The sequence below is a fragment of the Artemia franciscana genome, chromosome 16 (assembly GCF_032884065.1).
Source record: "Artemia franciscana chromosome 16, ASM3288406v1, whole genome shotgun sequence".
Classification (NCBI taxonomy): domain Eukaryota; kingdom Metazoa; phylum Arthropoda; class Branchiopoda; order Anostraca; family Artemiidae; genus Artemia; species Artemia franciscana.
The window spans coordinates 627,023-651,543 of NC_088878.1; the positions used below are offsets into that span (position 1 = coordinate 627,023).

At 36.4% G+C, this 24,521-nt stretch overlaps 1 long non-coding RNA gene across 2 annotated transcripts in view; it reads left to right on the forward strand.

Annotated features, from left to right (window-relative positions):
- LOC136036876 (uncharacterized) overlaps positions 1–21,346 on the forward strand; it is an 89,958-nt gene extending 68,612 nt beyond the window's left edge. For both annotated transcript variants that reach the window (XR_010619799.1, XR_010619800.1), the window contains exons 2-3: positions 5,282–6,775; positions 20,998–21,346. This is a non-coding gene — a long non-coding RNA (uncharacterized LOC136036876). The remainder of the gene's footprint in view (positions 1–5,281; positions 6,776–20,997) is intronic.
- Positions 21,347–24,521: the final 3,175 nt, after the last annotated feature.

The window sequence follows — 24,521 nt, forward strand, 5'->3', positions numbered from 1 at the left end:
AAAAGGAGGGGAAGGAGGCCCAGTTGCTCTCCAATTTTTTGGGTACTTAAAAAGGCAACTAGAACTTTTAGTTTTTACGAACGTTTTCATTAGTAAATGATATACGTAACTTACGAATTAGCTTACGTAACAAACTTCTATGTTCGTATGTTTTTATTACGTATATGAGAAGGTTCGCCCACTCGTCAATACCTCGTCAATAACTCTTTGCATTAAAGCTTAAATTTTGTCCCCTGAATCACAAAGGCCGTAGAATAAATAGTTGAAATTACTAAAAATCCTTTAGCGTAAAGAGTGAGGTATTAGGAGGAGGTGAACCCCGTATATGCATAATATTTTCTGTTCGTTTTAAGTTTTAATGCTACTCCATACTTCCAGTAGAAAACAACTTTTTCATATTTATTTTCTCATTGCGCCCCCTTTATGGAAATCTTCCCCCATGACAAATTCCTCCATGGAAAATTTCCCCCACATAGCCCCCTCTTCTCAACCCTTCCCCCTCTCCAAACCAAAAAATCCCCCTGAAAACGTCTCTACATTTCCCAATAACCATTAATATATGCAAACACTGGTCAAAATTTGCAACTTGCAGGCCCTCCCACGGGGACTGTGGGGGAGTAAGTCATCCCCAAGGACAGAGTTATAAGGTTTTTCGACTATGCTGAATAAAATGGCTATCTCAGAATTTTGATCCGACTACTTTGGGAAAAAATGAGCGTGGGAGGGGGCCTAGGTGCCCTCTGATATTTTTGGTCACTCAAAAGGGCACTAGAACTTTTCATTTCCGTTCGAATGAGCCCTCTCGCAAAATTCTAGGACCACTGGGTCGATACAATCACCCCTGGGAAAAAGAAAAAAAAATAAATAAACACGCATTCGTGATTTGTCTTCTGGCAAAAAATACAAAATTCCACATTTTTGTAGATAGGATCTTAGAACTTGTAAAATAGGGTTCTCTGATACGCTGAGTCAGATGGTGTGATTTTCATTAAGATTCTATGACTTTTAGGGGGTGTTTCACCCAATTTTCTAAAATAGGGCAGATTTTCTCAGGCTCGTAACTTCTGATGGGTAAAACTAAACTTGATGAAACTTATATATTTAAAATCAGCATTAAAATACAATTCTTTTGATGTTACTATTGGTATCAAAATTCCATTTTTTAGAGTTTTGGACGAACTGTTTGATAGCTGATAATATGATCAGGAACACGCTACTAGACTCAGCACAAAGCTACCACTCATTTGGAATCTTCAAAAAGTACAGCACAAATTTCTAGCTAATAATGGAGTTTATTTTTATCTTCAGGTTTTCTCAGGATTTGATGTCTCTGGATTAATTTAGATCAGTGATTCCAAAAGTGGTCCAGGTGGACCCTCAGGGGTACATAGGACGCTTGACGGGAGTCTACGTTGGTGTGACGAAAAAAAATGGTAGTTCACAATTAGTTAAAGGGGGTCCACAAAATTTTATCGGTTTTCGATAGTTAATAACTAGAATGTTGACTTGACTTCACCTATTAACATAGGAAGATCTTATCTTAAGAAGCTCAGCGACTCTTACTTGTAAAAACTTGCATATTTTATATTCACTACAACATGCCGAGACTTGCAAAGCACTGCCGCTGCCGTCACCGCCTTCCTCAGCGCTTGTTTAGACGTAAGAAGGGACGAAATACGACTTGTGGTGAATGTGCTTGTGATCTTTCATGAACTTGTTTGATTCTTCACCAATATAAATACAAATGCTGAGGATAAAAGTTTTTCCTTAGTTTCCGAATTTTTGAAAAGAAAAGTAAAGTGATTCGATGTTTGTGTATGTCAGTGTTAGAAAAAGTGGGTAATCACCTACTTGTATGCTATGATTTCATGTGTATAATTAGTCATTTAGCGACTTATTTTAACGTAAAAATCAGTCATTTTCATAAAACTCTATTATTGATCTTAGCGATTTTATGCTTTTAAGATAAAGAATCAGTTTGTCGACAGTCTTTCGTTTATTAAATTGCAATAATTAATTTATTAATTTAATTGCTCCTTTTCTGTTCATATAGCCATATCCTAATAAGTAAGACCGCCATAATTTATTGAAACAATGTTTTTTAATGTATAGGTAGGTAACTGATACGAAACATGGCTAAATAAAAAAAGAAATGTCGGCAATATAGTGTTGATTATTGAAAATTTGGTTTTCTACCATCAAAAGCAGACAAGATATGCCTTTTATACAATTTAATTTTGAGCAATGACTCAATGAAACCATTGAAGCTCAAAGGTCATCTAAAAAGGTGTCATCCTGATATAATACAGTAGGATTTGGAATATTTTCAAAAATAAAAGGAAAAAATTAAAAGAGACCCACAGCGCACAATATGTTTGCTTCAACGTCTGAAAGAAACGATGATGGCTTGGTAGCATCTTTTAATATTTCACTACTTATAACGAAATCTGGAGAACCACACACCATTGGAGAACAGTTAATTTTACCTCCTATTGAAGATGTTTTAAAAACAGTTCTCCGCAAATCTCTATTCGACATACTCAAAAAAATTTCTTTGGGTAACAACACTGTACAAAGACGATTTGATGAAATCAGCCCTGATATTGAAAGTTTTTATGTAATTATCTGCAAACAACTAATTTTTCTATTCAACTGGACGAGTCAACCTAACCCAGTAATGAAGCATTATTATTGGCATATGTTCGATTTGTTATGGACCAAGAAATTCATGAAGAGTTACTATCCGCAAAAACTTTAAAGACGGACGCGAAAGGTGAACGAATATTTATTGTCCTGAGTGATTTTTTTTAGCAAAAATGCATTCCATCCACAAATGTTATTTCGGTGGCAACAGATGGAGCTCCTGCCATGGTCGGGCAACATCGTTGGTTAAGAGGCCATCTTACAATAATTATACCAGAAATAACTGCAATTCAATCCACCGACAACATTTAGTAGCGAAATATTTGAGAGAGAAATTGCATCAATCACTTCAATCAGTCTCACATGCGGTGTGTTCTCTCTTGCCGGATTACTTCTCTTGTAGTATGTGCTGACGAAATTCCTAATGTCAGGTGAACTGTTAAAAAGATTTAATAGTATTTTGGACACCCCAACCAGAGTATAACAAGTAAGGTCTTTAATCCAATACTAATAAGTCTAATCTGATTCAATTGAATGAAAATATTTCTTTTTTTTAAAGGGACATTTTAGGTCCTTAAACTGAGGAGCAAAATGTGGATTGTAGTACAATTTTAATAAATTTTTGGTTGACATAAACACATACCTACCAACCTTCCCCATAAGATCTCGAAGGGTAATTCAAATTTTGCCCGATCGACAAATTTTTTACCTTGAAATTCCTACAGACAGTTTCCTACAATCATCACCTACTGGTTGAACATAATTTATTTCTGTTTCATACATAGGTTTCATTTCGCTTAAGATTTGTTGAGACTACCTCTCAGCTCGATAAAACACCTCCTTCTCCCTACTATCCCACTCAAGCAGGGATGTACCCGGAGGGCGGGGGGCTCGTCCCCAAGAAATCCCTAATTTTCCCCAGTTCCTGACAACTTTTTATTGAAACCTATAATAAAAGTGATAATTTTATTATTATCCCTCCCCCTTAAAACAAGAGCTAATAGCTCATATGGAACTTGTGAAGAGAAAAGAAGAGCCAAGAGGTTAAGCGCCAGAGTGGATCTGTTCCGCATATGTCAATCATGTATCTAGAACTTGTGATTATTTTTCCCACCAAGTTTAATCCCGATCCCTCCACTCTAAGTGTTTTCCAAGATTTTAGGTTTCCCCCTCCCAACCCCCCCTCCAATGTCACCAGATCCAGTTGGGATTTAATATAAGAGATCTGAGACATGATATCCATCTAAATATCATATTTCATTGAGATCCGATCACCCGTTCGTAAGTTAAAAATACCTCATTTTTTCTAATTTTTCAGAATTACCCCTCCCAACTACCCCAAAGAGATCGGATCCGTTCCGGTTATGCCAATCATGTATCTAGGACTCGTGATTTTTTTTTCCACCAAGTTTCATCCCGATCCCTCCACTCTAAGTGTTTTTCAAGTTTTATGTTTCCCCCTCCCAACTCCCATCCCCCAATGTCACCAGATCTGGTCGGGTTTGAAATAAGAGCTCTGAGCCACGATATCCTTCTAAATATAAAATTTCATTGAGATCCGATCACCCGTTCGTAAGTTAAAAATACCTAATTTTTACTAATTTTTCAGAATTATCCCCCCCCCCAACTACCCCAAAGAGAGAGGATCCGTTCCGATTATGTCAATCATGTATATGGGACTTGTGCATATTTTTCCCATCAAGTTTCATCCCGATCCTTCCAATCTAAGTGTTTTCCAAGATTTTAGGTTCCCCCCCCTCCAACTCCCCCCAATGTCATCAGATCCTGTCGGGATTTAAAATAAGAGCTTTGAGACACAATATCATTCCAAACATCAAATTTCATTAAGATCCCATCACCCATTCATAAGTTAAAAATACTTCATTTTTTCCGAATTAACCGGCCCCCCACTCCTTTCCCCTCCCCAGATGTTCATATTGGGAAAAATATTATTTCTAATTTAAGCTGGTCCCGTCCCTGATACGTCTTCCAAATTTCATCGTCCTAGCTTACCTGGAAGTGCCTAAAGTAGCAAAACCGGGACCGACAGACCGACAGACAGACAGACAGACAGAATTGGCGATTGCTATATGTCACTTGGTTAATACCAAGTGCCATAACAAGCTTTCTACTAAAAGGGAAAATATCAAAACTGAAAATGAACAGAAATTTGTACGTCTTTTAGGGGGGTTGCCCCCTCTTTAACACATCGGTTTTCATGCTAAAATTTTTTGTTCTTTTATAGAAGCTTCTAATTGAGTAACCCTTGTCTTTCAGGAGTTGTTTTAAAAAAAATTAGGACATACTTCAAACTAGCAAAAGAGTGAGGAAAGAAATAGGAAGAAAAGATTTGTCGAAGAAAATAAGAAATTGTTGGATTAACTGTAAAGATATCTAAATTTTGAGGGTGGCATATTGTGTTGAAGCAGCACAGCTCCTCTTTTTTCATATCTGAAGTGCTGGAACATCGTCGGAACCTTTTTTTCAAATTACAATTGACTCTACATGTTTTTAGGCAATTTTTCCAGTAAAAAAAAATAATTTACATAAATTTTTTATAGCTTTAATTGTTTTTGTATGACTCTCTTTGTTGCTGTGTTTTATGTCTTTTTTTTCATCTATTTTTTTTTCTTTGCAGGGCTGACTGAGTTAGACCTCAGTTACAACGAAGTGACTGACGTATCTTTGGAGTCAGCATTTACGTCCTGTTCTTTAAAGAAACTTTCTTTAAGAGAATGCTCTCAGTTTTGTTATTGCCTCTCTTTGCGTAGATAAATAGTGCATACATAGTGTTTACATATACTCTCAAAACCTCCAAAAATTTATTATTTTGCTTAACATTCATCTAGACCGCTCAAATCCTTAGTATAATTTAAGTCTAGGAGAGTTCAACTTTTCCATTTAGTTCCCTGCTTCTCTGTAGCTTTTGCTCTGTTCTTTAGGATAAAGTTCATCAAAATTATCTATATAAATGGGGATAGAACGCACCGCTGCTCAGCTCCTGTTCAGTTCAAAACTAGCCACTAACCCAGTGGCCTAGCTTAACCTTTGCAATTTTATTTTTGGACATATCTTTTATCAGTTTTGCACTTATCACTTTAATATTTATATTTGGTATTCCATGCAGGGATAGAACCTTCTTTAAAGATCTTCTGGTGGCTGAAGTAAACGCTTGCTCATAGTATAAAAAACTGATGACTAAAGAGGTTTGATAACACAGACACTTCTTGCTCATTGATATAAAGCGGACATTTGGCCTTTGGGACATGGCCTCTTCCTAAAGCGACGCTGTTTTTCTCTTAAAGCTTTATCCCAGAACTTTTGGTCACAATGGCATCATCATGTTGCAGATCTTTACTTGCGATACATCTTTCCTATATAGGCGTTTAGTTGAAGTTTTCTAAAATTGCTATGTACTTTCCTGTTTTCAAAAAATATACTGTCACTATGTTCAGTAATTTATCTGTAGCTTTGCAACCACCATATTCAAAAGACTCATTTACCAGACTAACAGTGCCATATTGATTATTGTTTTAATTCTCTAAGTAATGTGTTTAATCCTTCGTCACAAAATAATTCTCCTTTTACTTCCATAGTGTCAAATACTTTAGCAGGATGTGCTGTTCTGACAAATAGCAAAACCTTGCAAAAGGCATAAAAAAGGAAATTCATCATTATATACTTCAATGTATAGAATTTATTTATCAGATTATATAATGATAAATGATGATAAAATATCATCTTTTGAACTGTTTATTGTTTTCTCTCGGTCTTTTATATTATTACATAGTATATGAGTTTTGTTAAAAGTACATAGGGCAGAAATACCCATTAATTTACTGTGTAAAGAACAATAAACCTTTTTTATTCTATTCTTACGCATTCTTTTCATTTTTCCGCAATTTAATTTTGACCGGTTTTAGATGTAAATTCATTGATGATGTTTGAATTTTTTCGAATTTTCTTCAAATTCTAGATTACCGACTGTGGTCTTGTGAATCTTGCAGCTCAACCAGAATCATTCAAACGATCTATAGAAGAATTGAATTTGAGTGGTTGCTACAAAGTTACTGACTGGGGTTTGTCTAAACTTCTTCCAGAATTAAAAAGACTACGTGTCCTCAACTTGAAAGTAATTTTTAGTTGGTTGTTCCCATTTTTCAGGATTTTTTTTTTTCAATAGATTGTATCTTCGACATTGATGCATTATTTTATAGGTAGCCTTTACTTATTTAAAACTTCTGTTTATTTACTTTTTATAACATTTATTTAGTTAAAGAGAACAAAGACAGAGTACCAAATAGAGAAAAAGACTTAAAAAGGGGAATAACAAAAAAGACATCATAGTATTTGTCAAACCGTTGATGAAGATCACTTATTAAACTCTGAACAACTGTTGCATACATAACACTTTAAATATCACTGTATAAGAAGGGTTTGCCACAGATGATACTGACTTTATGAAACGGTTATACTGTTTAGCAAGGATTATTTTGTTGAAACTTTTTTCTTTATTTCGAACAATTGAGACTTAAGACAGACAATGCTTTCTTTCAAGATGGGAAATAAGAAGCATACAGGTTTGTTTTAGTCATCGTCTAATGGAAAGACCAAGGCAAAGAAGTTGTTGTACTGGCTTTATGAAAGAAACACCCCATATGGACCAACGAAGTGGGACGAATTGTTCTTTTGACCAATTGTTGACCGAATTGTTCATTGACCAACAAAGTGGGACGAATTCGAATTGTTCAACGGATTGTTCCGTTTTAAAGGAAGAAGCTCAGATTTTCCACAGTTCAACTCACTACCCAATTTAAAATATTCATTCCGAGTAAAATTTTAGTTTTCCATTGTACCTTAATATTTTCTGGAAATTGCAACTTCATTCCATTACCGCTCCAGAGATGTTACAGCTGCACTATTTTGTCATCCATCAAACTGAAATGGAATATATGTCTTTTTTGACTACGCTGTCTTCAATGAGCAACCGGTCAGTCTCTCATTTAGCTTGAAAACCCTAACACTTATTTGATTCATAGATGGCGCACCATGTCAAAATTTCCAATTAAATATTAGATGTGAGAGTAGTGAAGATGTGGAACGTCTTTTTATCACTTTAGTTTTCAAATAATACAGATTGAAATCCTTGCAGGAATTTTTACCGTAATGAACTAATTAGGAAGTATAATTTTTTTAGGTTAATCATATGTTTATTTGAGCGAAGCTCCCCATATGCTTCCATTTAAAATTTTTGCTGTATTATTGTTACTAAAAAAAAATTCCTAACTATAAATATCAACCTGATATCATGTATTTTACATTAAAAAAATCTAGAAAAGCTATGAATATTCCTGATTTGAATAATAAAAAAGTAATAGCAATTATAGACAAATAGAAACTGTTTTTAAAATACTTTCCCCACCAGAGAAGTTTTTCAAATATAAGTAAAAAGTTACAATTAACAAATAACATTCATTTTTCCTTTCTCAAATATTGTCTTTAATAGTTTTATGAAAGTCTATTCTCATTCTTTGTGTTAATTCCATAGAAATTAAACAACCGTATACGTCTTAACATATTGAAAACACAGAAACTCAATCGTTAATGATAAAGGTCTGTATGTGAAGTGACGCAATTTTAGCACTTAGAGGGCGCCAAATTTTAAAATGCAGAACGAGTATGAAAAGTCCATAGAAAATGAGCGGAAAACGTACACCATCATGGAACTTTCCTGATTAATAGCAATAGACAAACACTACCAGTAAATTGCACATGACTTTTGGTGAAAAATACTACCAAAATTACTTAGGAATAAAACCCTAATATGTTAGCTAATAGAAATTGAAAAGGATAGGTAGTGTAGATGATATACTGATGAAAAGTAAACTACTGTTTCAGCTTATACTTTATGAGTTAAACGATAGCATTAGTCTTGATTTGTATGCTGCTGAAATTGTTCTTGCTATGAAGTGTGGGAAGGAAGCCTCTACCGGTAGCTAAAGAAAAGAAAAGTACCTTTTAGTTCGGTTGAAGTCATGATCCCAGCTGAAGGGCTGCTAAAAGACGTTCAAAAATATGGTATCCCATTTGGTGTGATTGTGACAAGGCAAGATCTGGTCTGTTTTTTTTTTCAGCTTCTTAGAAAGACAAAAAGGAATATACAGAGTGTGTCAGTGACCATAAACCTGGGAAAGCTGAGTGTGCCTCTGTTGAGGCTTTTAAAAGTCAAAACTGTATCTGAAAAAAGTATAGGATTATTAATAGCGGTCATAGTAAAGCTAATGTTTGTATTCCTGAAGAGCAATAGCTTTGATATTATTTTGCTGTGCTTGGCCTCTGTGATCTGAATTTAGAAACTGGAGATGATGCCTTATCAAAAAATAGGCTTGGCCCTCTATTGTATAAACTTAGCATTTTTCTTGTTTTTAAAGTGACGGTTTGCGTATAATCAGGCTTTCGAGGTGTCGTAAAACTCCTGGTTTACATGGTATAACACCCCAATACCTTCAAAAAGCAAGTGCACTATTGATTGAGCATCTGACATTTTCATTTCAAATGTATATTGTTACAAATCAAGTACAGAACTCTTTTGGTTCTGGCGCGATAACGAAAATAAAAATAAAATGAAAAATGTCAATTTTTGTAGTAGTTACCGCCCAATCTCTATTTCTAGCATTTTAAGCAAGGTTTTAGAAAGTCTTATCCTGCCTCAGATGATACGTAAATGCGTACTAGATTATAGACTGTTTAGTTTTCATAAGCATCTAAATTGTGCATTTGCGTATCGCTTACTGAAGCGTCCCCTTAGTAATGGTGAAAATTTGGATATTTTGTATATTTGTGCTGTGTAGCTATACAAGCAGCATTCGATTTCGTAGTCCGATCAAAAATTTTTTTTGTCTCTGCTTGATTTTGTAGTTACGCACCATTTTCTTGCGTTGCCATCATATCGGTATAGTCCTAGTTATGTCAGGGTTGAACTTGAAAAGATATTTTAACTGGGCCTGTTCGTATTATTAGAGGACTTAGGAAAGGTTCCATTTAAGTTCTACTACGTTTAGAATTCTCACAACTACTTTGACTAGGACAATTAATGGATAATAGATAGTAATATTTTTGATTTTATTTAGATTTGCTCTGCAAATGATGTCCTGCTTATCAGTTCAAGTCTTTCTACTTTACAGGCAAACTTTGATTCTTTGATTTCTGGTTATAAGCTCTTAGGACTGAATGTTAATGCTATTAAGACTGAATTTCCTACTTATAATACCCGAGGTAAAGCTATGTCATGTTTATCTGTTATTGTACCTGGTCAATCAATTATACAGTCTTATTCACTGAAATAACTCAGCCTTGTTTATGGTCCAGATAAGGATAATAACCATATTATTATTTTTTACATGTCATATGAGGTTTCCGCACCAGCTATGCCAAATTGGCTGCATTTAAGTATAGTTATAGTAAGTGTGTACTTGCTAAACTGTATAGTGCCCTAGCTCTGCCTCACGCATTGTATATTTCACGACTTTTGGATTTGCTGTCTAAAAGTGAGCAGTTAAAGGTTCGATCGGAGTTTTGTCATTTACTGAAGTTAGTAGTTTTATTCCCGCTGCATTACATGTATAGTTTTATTTTGAAATGATATTGCGTTCCAGACCCTTTATATGTAGTGGATTTGATAGATTACAACGTGTTTGAGACAAGCTTAAACCGTTTACTTCATTTTTTGTCAATCAACATTATTTACCACTCCTGTTTGGATTAATTTTGTATTTACAAACTATCACAAAGTAGAAACAATAGGGAAAATCTTTTCAACAAATACAAAGCTTTAGGGAAAAACTTTATGTTTGTTTATTATGGAAAGGCAGTGTGGTCCTCGTCGCTAATTTTTTGTTATCTATTATTTTTTAGAGGTTGATTTTTCTTTAAATTTTTGTCTTTACTCTTCTTCTTTTTTGTATATTGTAGGGTGGAATAAATAAATTTATCTTACTGCCTAGATCATTGAATAGCTAAATATCTAAGCTACACATTAATACGATTATTGTTTCAATTATTTCAAGTTTGTACTTCAATCTATGAAACAATTGACTTGTCTACATGTAGATCTTCATGAGAGAATAATCATTCTATTTGGTTAAATTTGTCAGCTTAGCGTTTCCGGCCTCATTACATATCAATAAAATATTTCTTTTCCTTTACTTCTGACAGTATTACATTTGTTATTTAGTTCTTGTCATGTTATGTAAGAGTATCAAATTCTATTAGTATCAGAAATTCCAAAATACAATTCCATATTTGATGCATAGTTAATGTCATTAAAGCATTCATAAGAATTATGGGTATTACTTTGAGGGTATTCATCCAGTATTCACGCCAATCATGTAAAAAGCAACTAATATGTCATAAACATTTTGGATTAAAAAAATAGAATAATAATTGCTTGAATGTCTATAAGCGAATAGTTTTTATCAATTTACAGGATTAGTTTCCACTTGTTTTTGCTTTATTTCACGGTTCTATGCAATAATGTCAAGGAAAACTTTGCATAGTGTTTTTACCTTAATATTCTTCTAAAAACCAAAAGAAAGCTCATCCCGATTTTAGGTATGAATTGTCCTGAGATGGAGCTAGGGAGCAAAATATGTTTTTATTTTGCAGTCCTTTGTACTTCAATGAGAAACAGCCTACCTGGGTTTGGAGTTAAATTTAGCATATAATGGTAAAATGTCAAAAACATTACGATGAGAACAGCTTTATCTCCTGGTTCCTTCTTAGGTCTGTTAATTCCTCAAAGCTGTGATGTCCTGCGATTTGATTTTGGTTGTTATACAACTATTAATCTAAAAAAATAAGTTTCTCTGAGGGAAGTGAACAGCGAAGCTGAGACTTAAAACGAACATAAATTATTGCTTCACAGCCTATCTAATATATATCGACAAAACTATTGCAAATAAAATAACTATTATTATTTTCCTATTTATTTATTTTATTTAAAACAGGAAAAAGCAATAGGCTTGTCGCTGTGTCTGTAAGATTATAGAAAAGTAGCGTTTTACTGAAAGTACAAAAGCCAAGTATAAAAACCAATTATATTGATTTAGGAGTCAAAAGTTCATACGTAGCATGACAACAACAAACTAATCTATAACGCTTTTTATAGTCTTACCAGCCATGATTTGAGTCAGCCTTCCATCTCTTACAGAGCGAAAATAATAGACGAGAAGGAATCCCGGAACCGACTAATTGCCTTATGCCTCGACAAATCTTCTGATACAAAGACCAATGAGGATCTCAGCTTTACTGTTGTCTGACATTAGATGTTTTTTCAGAAGCCTTGTTCGTTTGGCACTCGAGTCGAAATGAGAGATGGTTTCTCGTAGGACATCTTGCACATTCTGTAGAATTGGCACATAACTATCTTCGAGCACGAAATATTAGTAGCATGGCTTACACAATGAAACTAATCTACAAGTTTGTAACTCTGCTTTATTTCGCCAGCAGCCCCATTTACCAAGCTTGACATGCAAGCTGCTTTGTTATAGCCTTGGGGGACGCACTTCGTCTTGTCTAAGCCGGATTTGGTGAATTCACTTAAAAGTAGCCTGCCGAGTCTTTTGCCATCTAGTCTTTCTTCAAAATTTCATCGGGCATTGGCCTTTTTATCTCCAGCAAGCCCTGATAAGGTTTGAAAGGCATCGACTACGGCAACAGGTTCTTCTCGGATTGCGTAACCCTTTTCCGATTTTTAAATATAATGACACGCAACTACCATGAGTTTCCTTGTCTGCCTACCGGTGGTTCGTCAGCAATGAGACACCAAACTCTTGATGTGTTCACTTTCCTGATTGCTTGGGACTTTATAAGTTCTCCAATGGTCTCGATTAGTTCTTTTTGGATCTGCTTACTAGTGAATTTTGCGTTTACAGGTGCAATGTCTACAAGCCTTTGAAGCAGCGAATCGCCCCGCTGAAAAAGACACCAAAATAGGTGACGGAAATTACCATTTTTTTCTGCTGTGACTACATTAGGGCCCTGATTATTGAGCTTACCATCGTCCCGTTGGCCACGAATGGGTATATTCTGTGCCCTGCAAAGTTTAATTGTCTCCACAGTGCTTGTAAATAATTCAGGGTTCTGGCGTATTTGTTTCATTCTTTCTGAGTCCAAGGCATTCCTGACATCTTGATCCAACAGTTCATGGTAACGAACGTAAGGAGCAACCGTAAAAACGTAAGGACACAATAGTAAAGGAAACTCTAAAAAACGGAATTTTGATGCTAAAAGATACATCAAAAGAATCGAATTGTCATGCTGATTTTAAATATATAAGTTTCATCAAATTTACTCTTTGTCATCAAAAGTTACCAACCTGATAAAATTTGCCTTATTTTAGAAAATAAGGGAAAACACCCCCTAAAAGTCATAGAATTTTAACGAAAATCACACCATCGCATTCAGCATATCAGAGAACCCTATAGCAGAAATTTCAAGCTCCTATATACAAAAATGTGGAATTTCGTATTTTTTGCCAAAAGACAGATCACGGGTGCGTGTTTTTATGGCACTTGGTATTAACCAAGTGACATATAGCAATCGCCAATTCTGTCGGTCTGTCGGTCTGTCTGTCTGTCGGTCTGTCTGTCGGTACCGGTTTTGCTACTTTAGGCACTTCCAGGTAAGCTAGGACGATGAAATTTGGCAGGCGTATCAGGGACGGGACCAGCTTAAATTAGAAATAGTCGTTATCCCAATTTGACCATCTGTGGGGGAGTGGGGGGCCTGTTAATTCGGAAAAAGTAGAAAAAATGAAGTATTTTTAACTTATGAATGGGTGATGGGATCTTAATGAAATCTGATTTTTTGAATGATATTGTGTCTCAGAGCTTTTATTTTAAATCCCGACCAGATTTGATGACATTTGGGGGAGCTGGATGGGGGGAAACCTAAAATCTTGGAAAACACTTAGAGTGGAGGGATCGGGATGAAACTTGATGGGAAAAATAAGCACAAGTCCCAGATACATTATTGACATAATCGGAATGGATCCACTCTCTTTGGGGTAGTTGGGGGGGGGGGGTAATTCTAAAAAATTAGAAAAAATGAGGTATATTTAACTTACGAACAGGTGATAGGATCTCAATGAAATTTGATGTTTAGAAGGATATCGTGTCATAGAGCTCTTATTTTAAATTCCGACCGGATCTGGTGACATTGGGGGGGAGTTGGGAGGGGGAAATCTAAAACTTGGAAAACACTTAGAGTGGAGGGATCGGGATGAAATTTGGTAGGAAAAATAAACAAAAGTGCTAGATACATGATTGAGATAAACAGGACGGATCCGCTCTCTTTGGGATAGTTGGGGGGGGGTTATCTCTGAAAAATTAGAAAAAATTAGGTATTTTCAACTTACGAACGGGTTATCGGATCTCAATGAAATTTGATATTTAGAAAGATATCGTGTCTCAAAGCTCTTATTTAAATCCTGACTGGATCTGGTGACGTTGGGAGAAATTTGGGGTGGGGGAACCTAAAATCATGGTAAACGCTTAGATTGGAGGGATCGGGATGAAACTTGGTGGGAAAAATAAGCAGAAGTCTTACATACGTGATTTACGTAATTGGAACGGATCCGATCTATTGGGGGGGTGGTGTTAATTCTGCAAAAAAAGAAAAAATGACGTATTTTTAACTTACGAAGGAGTGATCAGATCTTCATGAAACTCCATATTTAGACAGACCTCGTAACTCAGATCTCTTATTTTAAATCTCAACCGGATCAAGCGTAATTGGGGGGCAGTTGGGGGGGGGACCAGAAATCTTAGAAATTACCTAAAGCGGTGAGATCAGGATGAAACTGGATGGGAAGAATAAAAACCTGTCTAAGATACGTGACTGACATAACCGGACCGGATCTGCTCTCTTTGGTGGAATTGGAGGGGGGGGGGGTAATTTTGAAAATTGAGGTATTTGTAACTTACGAAAGGGTGACCAGATCTTAATGAAATTTGATATTTAGAAGGATCTTGTGCTTTAAAGTTCTTATTTAAATTCCGACCAGATCCTGTGACGTTGGGGGGAGTTGGAGGGGGAAACTGGAATTCTTGGAAAACGTGAAAATTTAGGTGTTTTTATCTTACGAATAGATGATCGGATCTTAATGAAATTTGAGTTTTAGAAAAAATTCATGTCTCAGAGCTCTTATTTCAAATCCCGACCAGATCGTTTGACATTGGGGGGAGTTGGAGGGGGAAATCTTGGAAAAACACTTGGAGTGTAGGAATCGGGATGAAGCCTGGTGGATAGAATAAACAAATGTCCTTGATACGTGATTTACAGAATCGTACTGGATTCGCTCTCTTTGGGGGAGTTGGAGGGAGGGGCTCAGTGATTTGGCGAGTTTGGTGCTTCTGGACGTGCTAGGACGATGAGAAATGATAGGCGTGTCAGGGAGCTGCACGATTTGACTTGATAAAGTCATTTTCCCAGATTCGACCATCTGGGGGGCTAAAGGGAGAGGAAAAATTAGAAAAAATTAGGTATTTATAACTTAAGAGTGGGTGATCGGAACTTAATGAATTTTGATATTTAGAAGGAAATCGTGACTCAGAGCTCTTATTTTAAATCCTGACCGGCATTAAGCCTCTTATTTTCCTTTTTAAATCAAACTATTGATTCATAGAATTTTGTTAGAACTCATACCATATGATCTCTTGGCTCTTCTCGCCTCGTCACAAGTGCCATATGAGCTCTTAGCTCTTGTTTTTTTATGGGTCATCGTATCGACCAAGTGGTCCTAGAATGTTGCAAGAGGGCTCATTCTAACGGAAATGAAAAGTTCTAGTGCCCTTTTTAAGTGACCAAAAAATTGGAGGGCACCTAGGCCCCTTGCCACGCTCATTTTTCCCCAAAGTCAACAGATCAAAATTTTGAGATAACGATTTTGTTCCGCATAGTCGAAAGCCATAATAACTATGTCTTTGGGGATGACTTACTTCCCCACAGTCCCTGGGTGAGGGGATGCAAGTTACAAGCTTTGACCAGTGTTTACATAAGTATTGGTTATTGGGAAGTGTACAGACGTTTTCAGGGGAATTTTTTTGGTTTGGGCGTGGGGTTGAGGGGAGGGTATATGTGGGAGGATCATTCCTTGGAGGAATATGTCATGGGGGAAGAGAAATTCAATGAAAAGGGCGCGGTTTTTTTTAGCATTACTATAAAAAAAAACAATGAAAAAATAAATATGAAAAAGTTTTTTCAATTGAAAGTAAGGAGTAGCATTGACACTTAAAACGAACAGAGATTATTACGCATATGAGGGGTTCTAAAAATACTTTAGCATAAAGAGCGAGGTATTTAGGAGGAGATAAATACCTCATTCTTTATGCTAAAGTGTTTTTAGTAATTTCATCTATTTATTCTACGGCCTTTCTGATTCAGAGATCATTCTTAAAGAATTGGGACAAAACCTAAGATTTAGTGTAAAGAGCGAGGTATTAACGAGGGGAAAACCCCCCTCATATACATAATAAAAATATAAGAATATAAAAGTTTGTTAGGGAAGTTAATTCTTAAGTTACGTATATTTTTTACTAATTAAAACATTCGTTAAAAATTAAAATTTCTAGTTGCCTTTTTAAGTAACAGAAAAAGTGGAGGGCAACTAGGCCTCCTTCCCCACCCCTTATTTCTCAAAATCATCTGATCAAAACTAAGAGATAGCCATTTAGCCAAAAAAAGAATTAATATGCAAATTTCATTTTAATAATTTATGTACGGAGAGCCAAAATCAGACATGCGTTAATTCAAAAACTTTCAGAAATTAAAAAAAAAACAAGTTTTTTGAAATGAAAGTAAAGAGCGATACTAAAATTTATAACGAACAGAAATTACTCCGTATATGAAATGGGTTGTGCCCTCCACAATCCTTCGCTCTTTACGCTAAAGTTTGACTCTTTGCCACAATTCTACTTTTGGAAACAATTAAAAACTTTAGCGTAAAGAGCGAGGGATTGCGGAGGGGACAATCCATTTCATATGCGGAGTAATTTCTGTTCGTTTTAAGTTTTAATGTCGCTCCTTACTCTCAGTTAAAAAATATTTAATCCTCTTACTTGAACGACGCTAAAAGGGTTCCAGCTCTACACTGGTAATTCATATAATGCTTTGACTTGGCATGTTGTGTAAGTGTACCATCTTTTCCCCCAGACACAGCCGACAACCCTCTGCCGCTATTGGAGGCTCTTATTATGACACAAACACTACGCCAAAGTACCTCGTCTTCTTGGTAACGACTCACCACAGCCAGGGACACTGGACAAGAAGCTCATTGGTAAGTCGATGAGTAACTTCATCCCCTTTTCTTCATTGTTGGAACTTCGGCTTGGTTCTTTGGCTTCCATCTTTTGTTAAGAAAAAACGTAATATCTCCAGATGTTAGTCGGTTTGTTTCTCTTAGTATCACTGCGAAGCCGAAGTCAGAGGACGGCGTGATGCCGGTGTCAAGCAAGGATGATGTACGGCTACTTGGGTCTGTCGTCTCCATCTACTGCATCTTGGTTCTTGTATAATCTCTCTCGATCCTTCTGGTAGCTGATCAGAAGGTTTCACTTCAATGTCTGTGTCGGAATCGTTGGAAAAAGTCGACGGTGACAGTTCGTTATCCTTGGTGAAGTTGGTAGGCAGTGTCTCTGTAGTCGAATCTGTGTGAGAACTAGAGGCAACGGGTAACGGCAAACTTGAAGTTATCGTCAGTCAGAGTCTTTGAATTTGAATGAGCATTCTGACAAAGGGAAGCGACAGACTCTTGGCAATTATTTTGTTTTTTTTTTGTTAAAAAAAAACTTTGAAGATCCTAGTGAAGGTAGGCAACTCAATATAATTGATTATTTTTTCTCGACACTCGTCAACCGTAAATCGACAGTGTCAAGGCAAATTGGTTTTTCTGAGTTAGCTTTTTTTTAAACCAGTTTATAGGGTCTCATTAATTCTGTCTGATTAGTATATTGACCTCCAGTGCTCAATCAAGTTCTAAATTATCAATTCTGAGCATTCCTCTTGTTACAACCAGTTCGATCATTTTTTCTTTGTAAAATTCCCCGTTAAGCAGTGAAAAAATAAGAAAAATTTTCTCAAAAATGCGCTCTAAGTAGAGATACAGTGTTTTCTTATGATGATATTGTTCACTTCACAAATGAAGATTCTGCCTTCTCTCAATATAAGTTGTTCTGCCGAAACTTGGTCAAAATGCTGTTTTTACACGTGTATTAATAATTTCCATTGCTCTGGTTTAGGTTTAGGATTTGGTTTAGTTTCGTTCACTGGATTTTTTTTTTTGAAATATGGGGAAAAGTATGTTTTTGAAAGCTATCGGTTTCTAATTGAGTATCGGGGAATGCAAGTGGTTGAAACCTCTTGTTGTAGGGTTTTTTTTCTTCTATAATCACCACTCTACGAATCTATGAAAAAATTGCACCAAAATGTCTGCAAATAGAGGATGCAGTATCAGTTAACCAAAAGTGTTCCCAACTGGGAACGATGGGTGTTTTGCAAACCTAAAATTTTTCACATGACTCGTTGCAGTCGATCACTTCTGTTTTGCAGATGGGTGCCAGGAAGTGTGCTTCTATCAAAGAAGCTGTTGGGGTAATTATAAAAAATATGGGGGTAATATCGGGGTAGTCAATGACGAAAGGGAGGGAGACAAGGGCAATAAAAAAAATCTGAATAGTCTCCCAAGTTGTCTTGTGAGTTGCCTAGGACTTCGTCCTAGGAAGATGGTATTCTACCCTGTATCTTACTACAGTCAGGAAACTCAATAAGGTAGAGCATGTGAATTAGCTCTCCCAAATCCCACTCGGCAAACTTAAATATCAAACACATTTCCCCAAACCCCATTTTTAATGTGTCTCCTCTCCCATGACCCATCCTCACGCCCCTATCAATAACTCTTGGAAACCGTACCCTAAATCGACATGCTCTTCAGAAAGAGAATCGAAAAAATGTGCCAAAAGACTAAAAAAGAAAGCACAATCTGAAGATGAAGATCTGCCCTCAGAATCAGTACTTCAACTAGCAAGCAAGTTTAATTATATGAATAATTTCTTCGAAAACGAGGTTTTTATTATAATTTTATGACGAAATGATTTGTAAACTGATCGTGCAAGTTGTTTCATATCTAAATCTCTAACAGATCAAGAACAAATCTTGGGCGAGGGGCCACTGTACCAAGGACGCCAATCTGACTCGAGGTGGGCACTAGGTTGACAAGTTTATTTTAAAAAAGATTAAAAAAAGAAAAAAGAACGGAATAAGAGTGCCAGAAATATCTTGGGGGAGGGTCGCTCCCTCCGGCCCCGTAGATCTGCTCTTGGCCTAAATTGCTTTTAACTCTTTCATTCAACCAAATTAGCCATGTAATTAAAATAAATAGTTGAATAGATTTATTCACCCGAAAGCCCTATTGGGCCATTCGCTATTTAATTATTCAGAAAATTAAACTTAAGGATTTATTTTAGGGGAGGGGTGGGGGTATTATTAGTCTAAACTTTCCTTTCGATTTCCGGATATTTTACTAAAATATCCGGAAATATCCTTCGATCCCCTTCCACATTCAGCAAAGTTATCCTTTTTGAGGGTTTGTGCTGTAATATGGTGTTGGCAATGGTAAGGATAATCTCTAGTGAATTTAAAATAGTCTGATTGAATAGGAGGACAACGGACTAACAATACAGCTTAAATTTGGATCTTATTGGCAGATCTGGGAATTCCAATCATCCGCTAAAATGACGAAGTTTCGTTTTGAGCATTTTTACACCGTAATATGAAGGTTCGTATAGAAATAATCCTTATTAGTACCCACTCTTGTTTTTATACAAGTACGTTTAATTGGTAACACGAAAAAAAGCTGATTCGTCAAAACATGAGTTTCTATGTTCGTAAAATAGTGGGAAGCTAGCAGCAATCAAAAGATTTTTATGTCAATTTTGTAGATATACATTGAACCGGCTGAAGATAAATAAATTTTTTTCGTTTTAAGTTTCAACTTTGCTCTTTAGGTTCATAGGAAAGCTTTGTTTTTTTGTTGTTAATTGGGTAAATAAGCTACGAATAAATGACCAAATTGACAAGTTTACTACAAAAAACTGAAAAAAAAAGAAAAAGAGCGGAATTGGAATTGGGGCGCCAGAAAATCTTGGAGTCTAGGTCCCCCTTGAACCACTCTTGGTATATGCCCCCGGAGCATAAACACTTGCCCCTGAGCTCTGTAAGATTTCGTTAACCTTGGAGGCACTGCTATATGTTCTCTGAACTTACTTCCGATGGCTGTCTTAAAAAATCCTTCAGATGCGTTTAGGTAAAAGAGGAATTCGGGGAAAAGGATGTTGGTTGGCTTCTATCACTTTTGACTCTTAAAAAGGGAACCAGAACCTTTAGTTTCTAATCAAATGAGCCTCCTCTAGAGTTTATGCGACCAACCCTTCCACAAAAATCTTATATGCCCCGGGGAATGACTTACAACTCTTTCCCCATGCTCTGGGGTTTTAAATCAACCACGAAGGCCTTATTATATGATCTTTGTACTATTTTGAACATAATGGCTATCTCAAAATTTCTGTTATGTTAACAATGGGCAACTAGTATAACTTATAGCCCCTGTCCCTGAGGGTTCTGGGGGTGGAGAAAGTGGTCATCCCCAAAGACTTAATTCCCGAAGTCCCAAAGTCCTTTCAACAATGTTGAACAAAGTGGCGATCTCAAAATTTAGTTTCGATATGTTTGCAGGAATAGTGATCGCGAGGGGGGGGGGGCTGATTGCCCTCAAATCTCTAGAAGAGGGCTTCAATTTCCGATCGAATGAGCGCCTTTCGAAGATTATATAACAATCCCTTCTCTATGCTGTGCCTTGGTAAGAAGAAAAGATTACATTGTCCTAACATCGTTCTTTGCTTAGGCAGGCTGCTATAATTTTCGCTAATATTGAATTACTAATGGGAATAGTCATTTAACAATTGACGGGTCTTCAAAAGCATTGAAAAATGGAAAAAAAAGTTTTGAATATTAATTGTCAAATAATAAGAGTAAATGTGCTATAAAATTAATAATGAATACTTCATATTCCTGTTGTTAATTTTTCTACATTTTATTTTACAATTTAATTGTTGTACATTTTCCACGAAAAACGAAGAAATAAAAAAAGTTGAAAATAAATATGAACGCCTAAAGAAATAATTTTTTTTAGGTGAAAGTATTGTGAAGCATTTTCAATTAATGTTGATTTTATTTAATTTCCATGGAATTTTTGTCTCTTTTTTTGAAATCATGAGCTTTATTTTCTGTCCTTCTTTCCAGGGTTGTCCTAAAGTGACTAGCCTAGCAAAACGCTCGAATCTCTGAAGAGATATTGTCCAAAGCTTCGGTACCTAGGTATATCTAGGGATGTCTATATGTCAGATAAACCCAGTTTATGGGATACTCTGCCGTTACTGAAGTTGGCTTCCGACTTTGATGATGATGACGATTCCTCGGATTATGATTCCTAAGATTACTGTAATATTATTACTCTGACGATGAAGATTACTTCAATATTTTTTTCTCGTGATTTTTTGTTGTCCATTAGCACAGTCTCACAAGCTATGCTTTTGCTGTGCTATCAGTACCATATTTCATTGTTTTGATAATAAAAGTTGTTCTACTACTACTAATCAATAATCTGTATTATTTGTACTATAATCATTGTAACTTTAGCAGTGAAGGTAGTTTTTAGTTTAACGGTCTTTCAAGCTGAGACTGTCTTATTTTATTTTTATTCAACAATAAGTTGTGGCTAATCGTTTTATATAACTATCTTCTAAATTAATGTATGTTGTGCTTTTTTGTTTACATCATTAAGAAAAAAAAGTCCTGAATACGAGTAAATTGTTGGAATTATCAAAATTCGCTCCAATTTCTTTAAAAATCAAATAGAAAGATGCCTTAAGAAGCTACGTAGGAAACTTTTTAATATAAAAAAAAAGAAACTTATCTCCTACAATCTGAAAAAAAAATTTAATAGCAGCCTTGCAGACAAAGCTTTTCCTATGGTTGGTATTGCCTGAAAAAATTTACTGCAGCGCCCCCCCCTGACTCAAATATAAAATCAAAAAGCTAAATTAAAGACAAAAATTTTATCAAAGTGGGTAATCCCTCAGCTCCTCAAGTCACGGTGCACGGGGCGAATGTCCAAGTTGCCCCTCCCCCAGTTTTTGAACGGCTCTGCCTGCAGATTATTCAAAATTACGAATTACTGGAATTGTAGCAGGGTGTATCAAATATGTATCAGTATAGGAAATAATTTGTCAAGTGTAAGACAACCATAAATCACCATAAATATATAAATGAATACCAGAATACATGCATAAATTCCTATAAATAACTGACTCAATCTCAAGACTTCTAGAAAAAAAAGAAGAGTACAGCTGAAGCCCCTCGTGCCTTCTATATAATTGGACATAATTTGCTCTTTACTGAAAACAATTTCTATTTCAAGCCATGTGTTTAATATCGAAAAATAAAAAACAGACTCCATCATCACCGACATTTCTTAAAAATCAGATGTGGATCATCAGTTAACTTATACTCCAATCCCTAAAGAAGCCACGGGGGAAGTCAACTCTATTCCTCTTTGTTTTTACTCGTTTAGAGTTTCTGCATCAGTTTTATTATTTTTCCTCTTCGTTTTGGGTCTTATTTATTTGATCATAATGATTTATGGCAGTTTTAGGCTTGAAAAATTATTTGACTATTTCTGCTCATCTTCCGGTGAATTTAGTTCTTTAATTTTCTCTGAAAAAATTTGTGTTATGGATTTCAAAATTAACAAGCTTTGGTAATGGAGACTTTATATTTTTTCAAATAATATTTTAAATCTTCTCGGTTTTTTCTATAAGAATCCGAATTTTTGCCTGCTATATTTGTGACTGACGAAAATTTAAAAAAAAATGCTAAAATAATAAATAAATGCTAAAAAATTTCTAATAATATATGCTCAATAGAAAATCTGGATGACTTAATTGACTTAAGTCCCATCCGGCCTTGGTGGTCGTCTCAGGGCCTCTCCTCAAAAGCGAATGTATTTGTCACCTATACTGCTCTCTGTTTTTTGTCAATCTGAGAAGACCAGGGAGGTTGCAGTCGGAGAAGTTGTCCTTCCAGCGCTTTGGAGGGCGCGAACCATGGATGAGACCTTCGAAGGCAATTATCGGTAGTTGATCGTTGTACATGCGCTGGACGTGGCCAAGCCACCTGGATTGTTGGACACAGACCCTGTTCAGGATGGGAGTGTTATACTGCAGTCTTTTGAGAAGGTCGGCATTTGAGACTTGATCTATGTATGTTATGCCAGCGATTCGACGCAGCAGCTATGTCTCAAACGCGGCGGGTCTTCTGGAGTCATGTATTCTGACTGTCCATCTTTCACAACCGTAGTTAGCTATAGGAATGATGATGGAGCTGAATAGTTTAAGTTTTAGCTTCACGGAGATTCGATTTTGTTTCCATATTGGCGTCAGAGCTTTGAAGCTGGTGCTGCCCAGAGCGAGGCGTCTTTTCATGTCCACTGAGTGATTATTGTCTTTCGTGTTCTGGCTCCCCAGATATATGAAGCTGTCTATCCAGTCTATTTCCGCCCCATTAAGCTTTATTTTTGGTAGGGATGGGTTCTTGAACCTCGACACGCGCATGAATTTCGTTATATTCTCGTTAATTTTCATTCCGAATGTTCATGTAAATACTTCCAGGTTGTCTGCTTTGGTTTGGAGTTCACCGATGGATCCAGCGAGCATGACGATGTCATGTGCGTATACCAGCTTATCGACTACGATCCCTTCTATCATTGCCCCATTGGTTGCTTCAACATGCCACATTACAGATTGGATGAAGAGATTAAACATGTTAGGTGCGAGGACGCATCCTTGCAAAACCACAATAAAAGTTTGAAATTCTTCGGTCGTTCCCTCAACTGTTTGTACTTGGCTTCTGAACCGCTCATATATGTTACGAATAAGTGATACCATGTTTGACGGGATGCCGTAATGCAGTAGTGTAATCCAAAGGCCATATCTCTAAATTAAGTCCAAAGCTTGTTTGAAGTCAACGAACAATTGAGTAAGTCAATTGAAGTCAATGATAGAGGTCCTGACCGTATCCAAGGTATTTTTCCATTGCTTGACAGATGACAAAAATCTGGTCTATCGTCGAGCGGTTCGCTCAGAAGGCCACCTGATACTACGGGATGACGTGACTGGTTAATGCCTTTATTCTGTCTAATAGTATCTTGGTCAACACTTGGCAGCTTCGCTTGTCAGGCTAATTGGACGGTAATTGTCACATTCGGCTTTGAACCCTTTCTTATGCAGAGGAATTACGGTAGCAGAATACCAAGTTTTCGGGAAATATTCCCTGTGGCAGTTAGCTGTGGCAAGTTTGTGGTAGAGGTCTGTTCCGACTTCTGAGTTGACTTTCAGGAATTCTGCTTGCAATCCATCTGGTCCAGGCGATTTATTTGATTTTACTGACTTCAAGGCAGCTTCAACCTCGCTTCTGAGTGGTGGTGGGCTTGGTTCCACTGGGGAGATGGTTAAATTCCTAAGAACGGCTGGGTTAGAATTGATTTGGGGGGTTTAACTTTTCTTGAAAATGTTGTTTCCTCTCTCTTATTCCTGTTGTGTCGTTGATGCGAGTCCCGTCCTTATTCAGGAGTACATTTGTTAGTGTTGTTTTGTGCCTCGACAGCTCTCGTATTTTTTTGTACATGTAATGGGTATAGCCTTTCCGGAAGTCGAGCTCGCATTGGTTACATTTGTCATGAATGTACGTGGTTAGAGCGCGTGTGATCT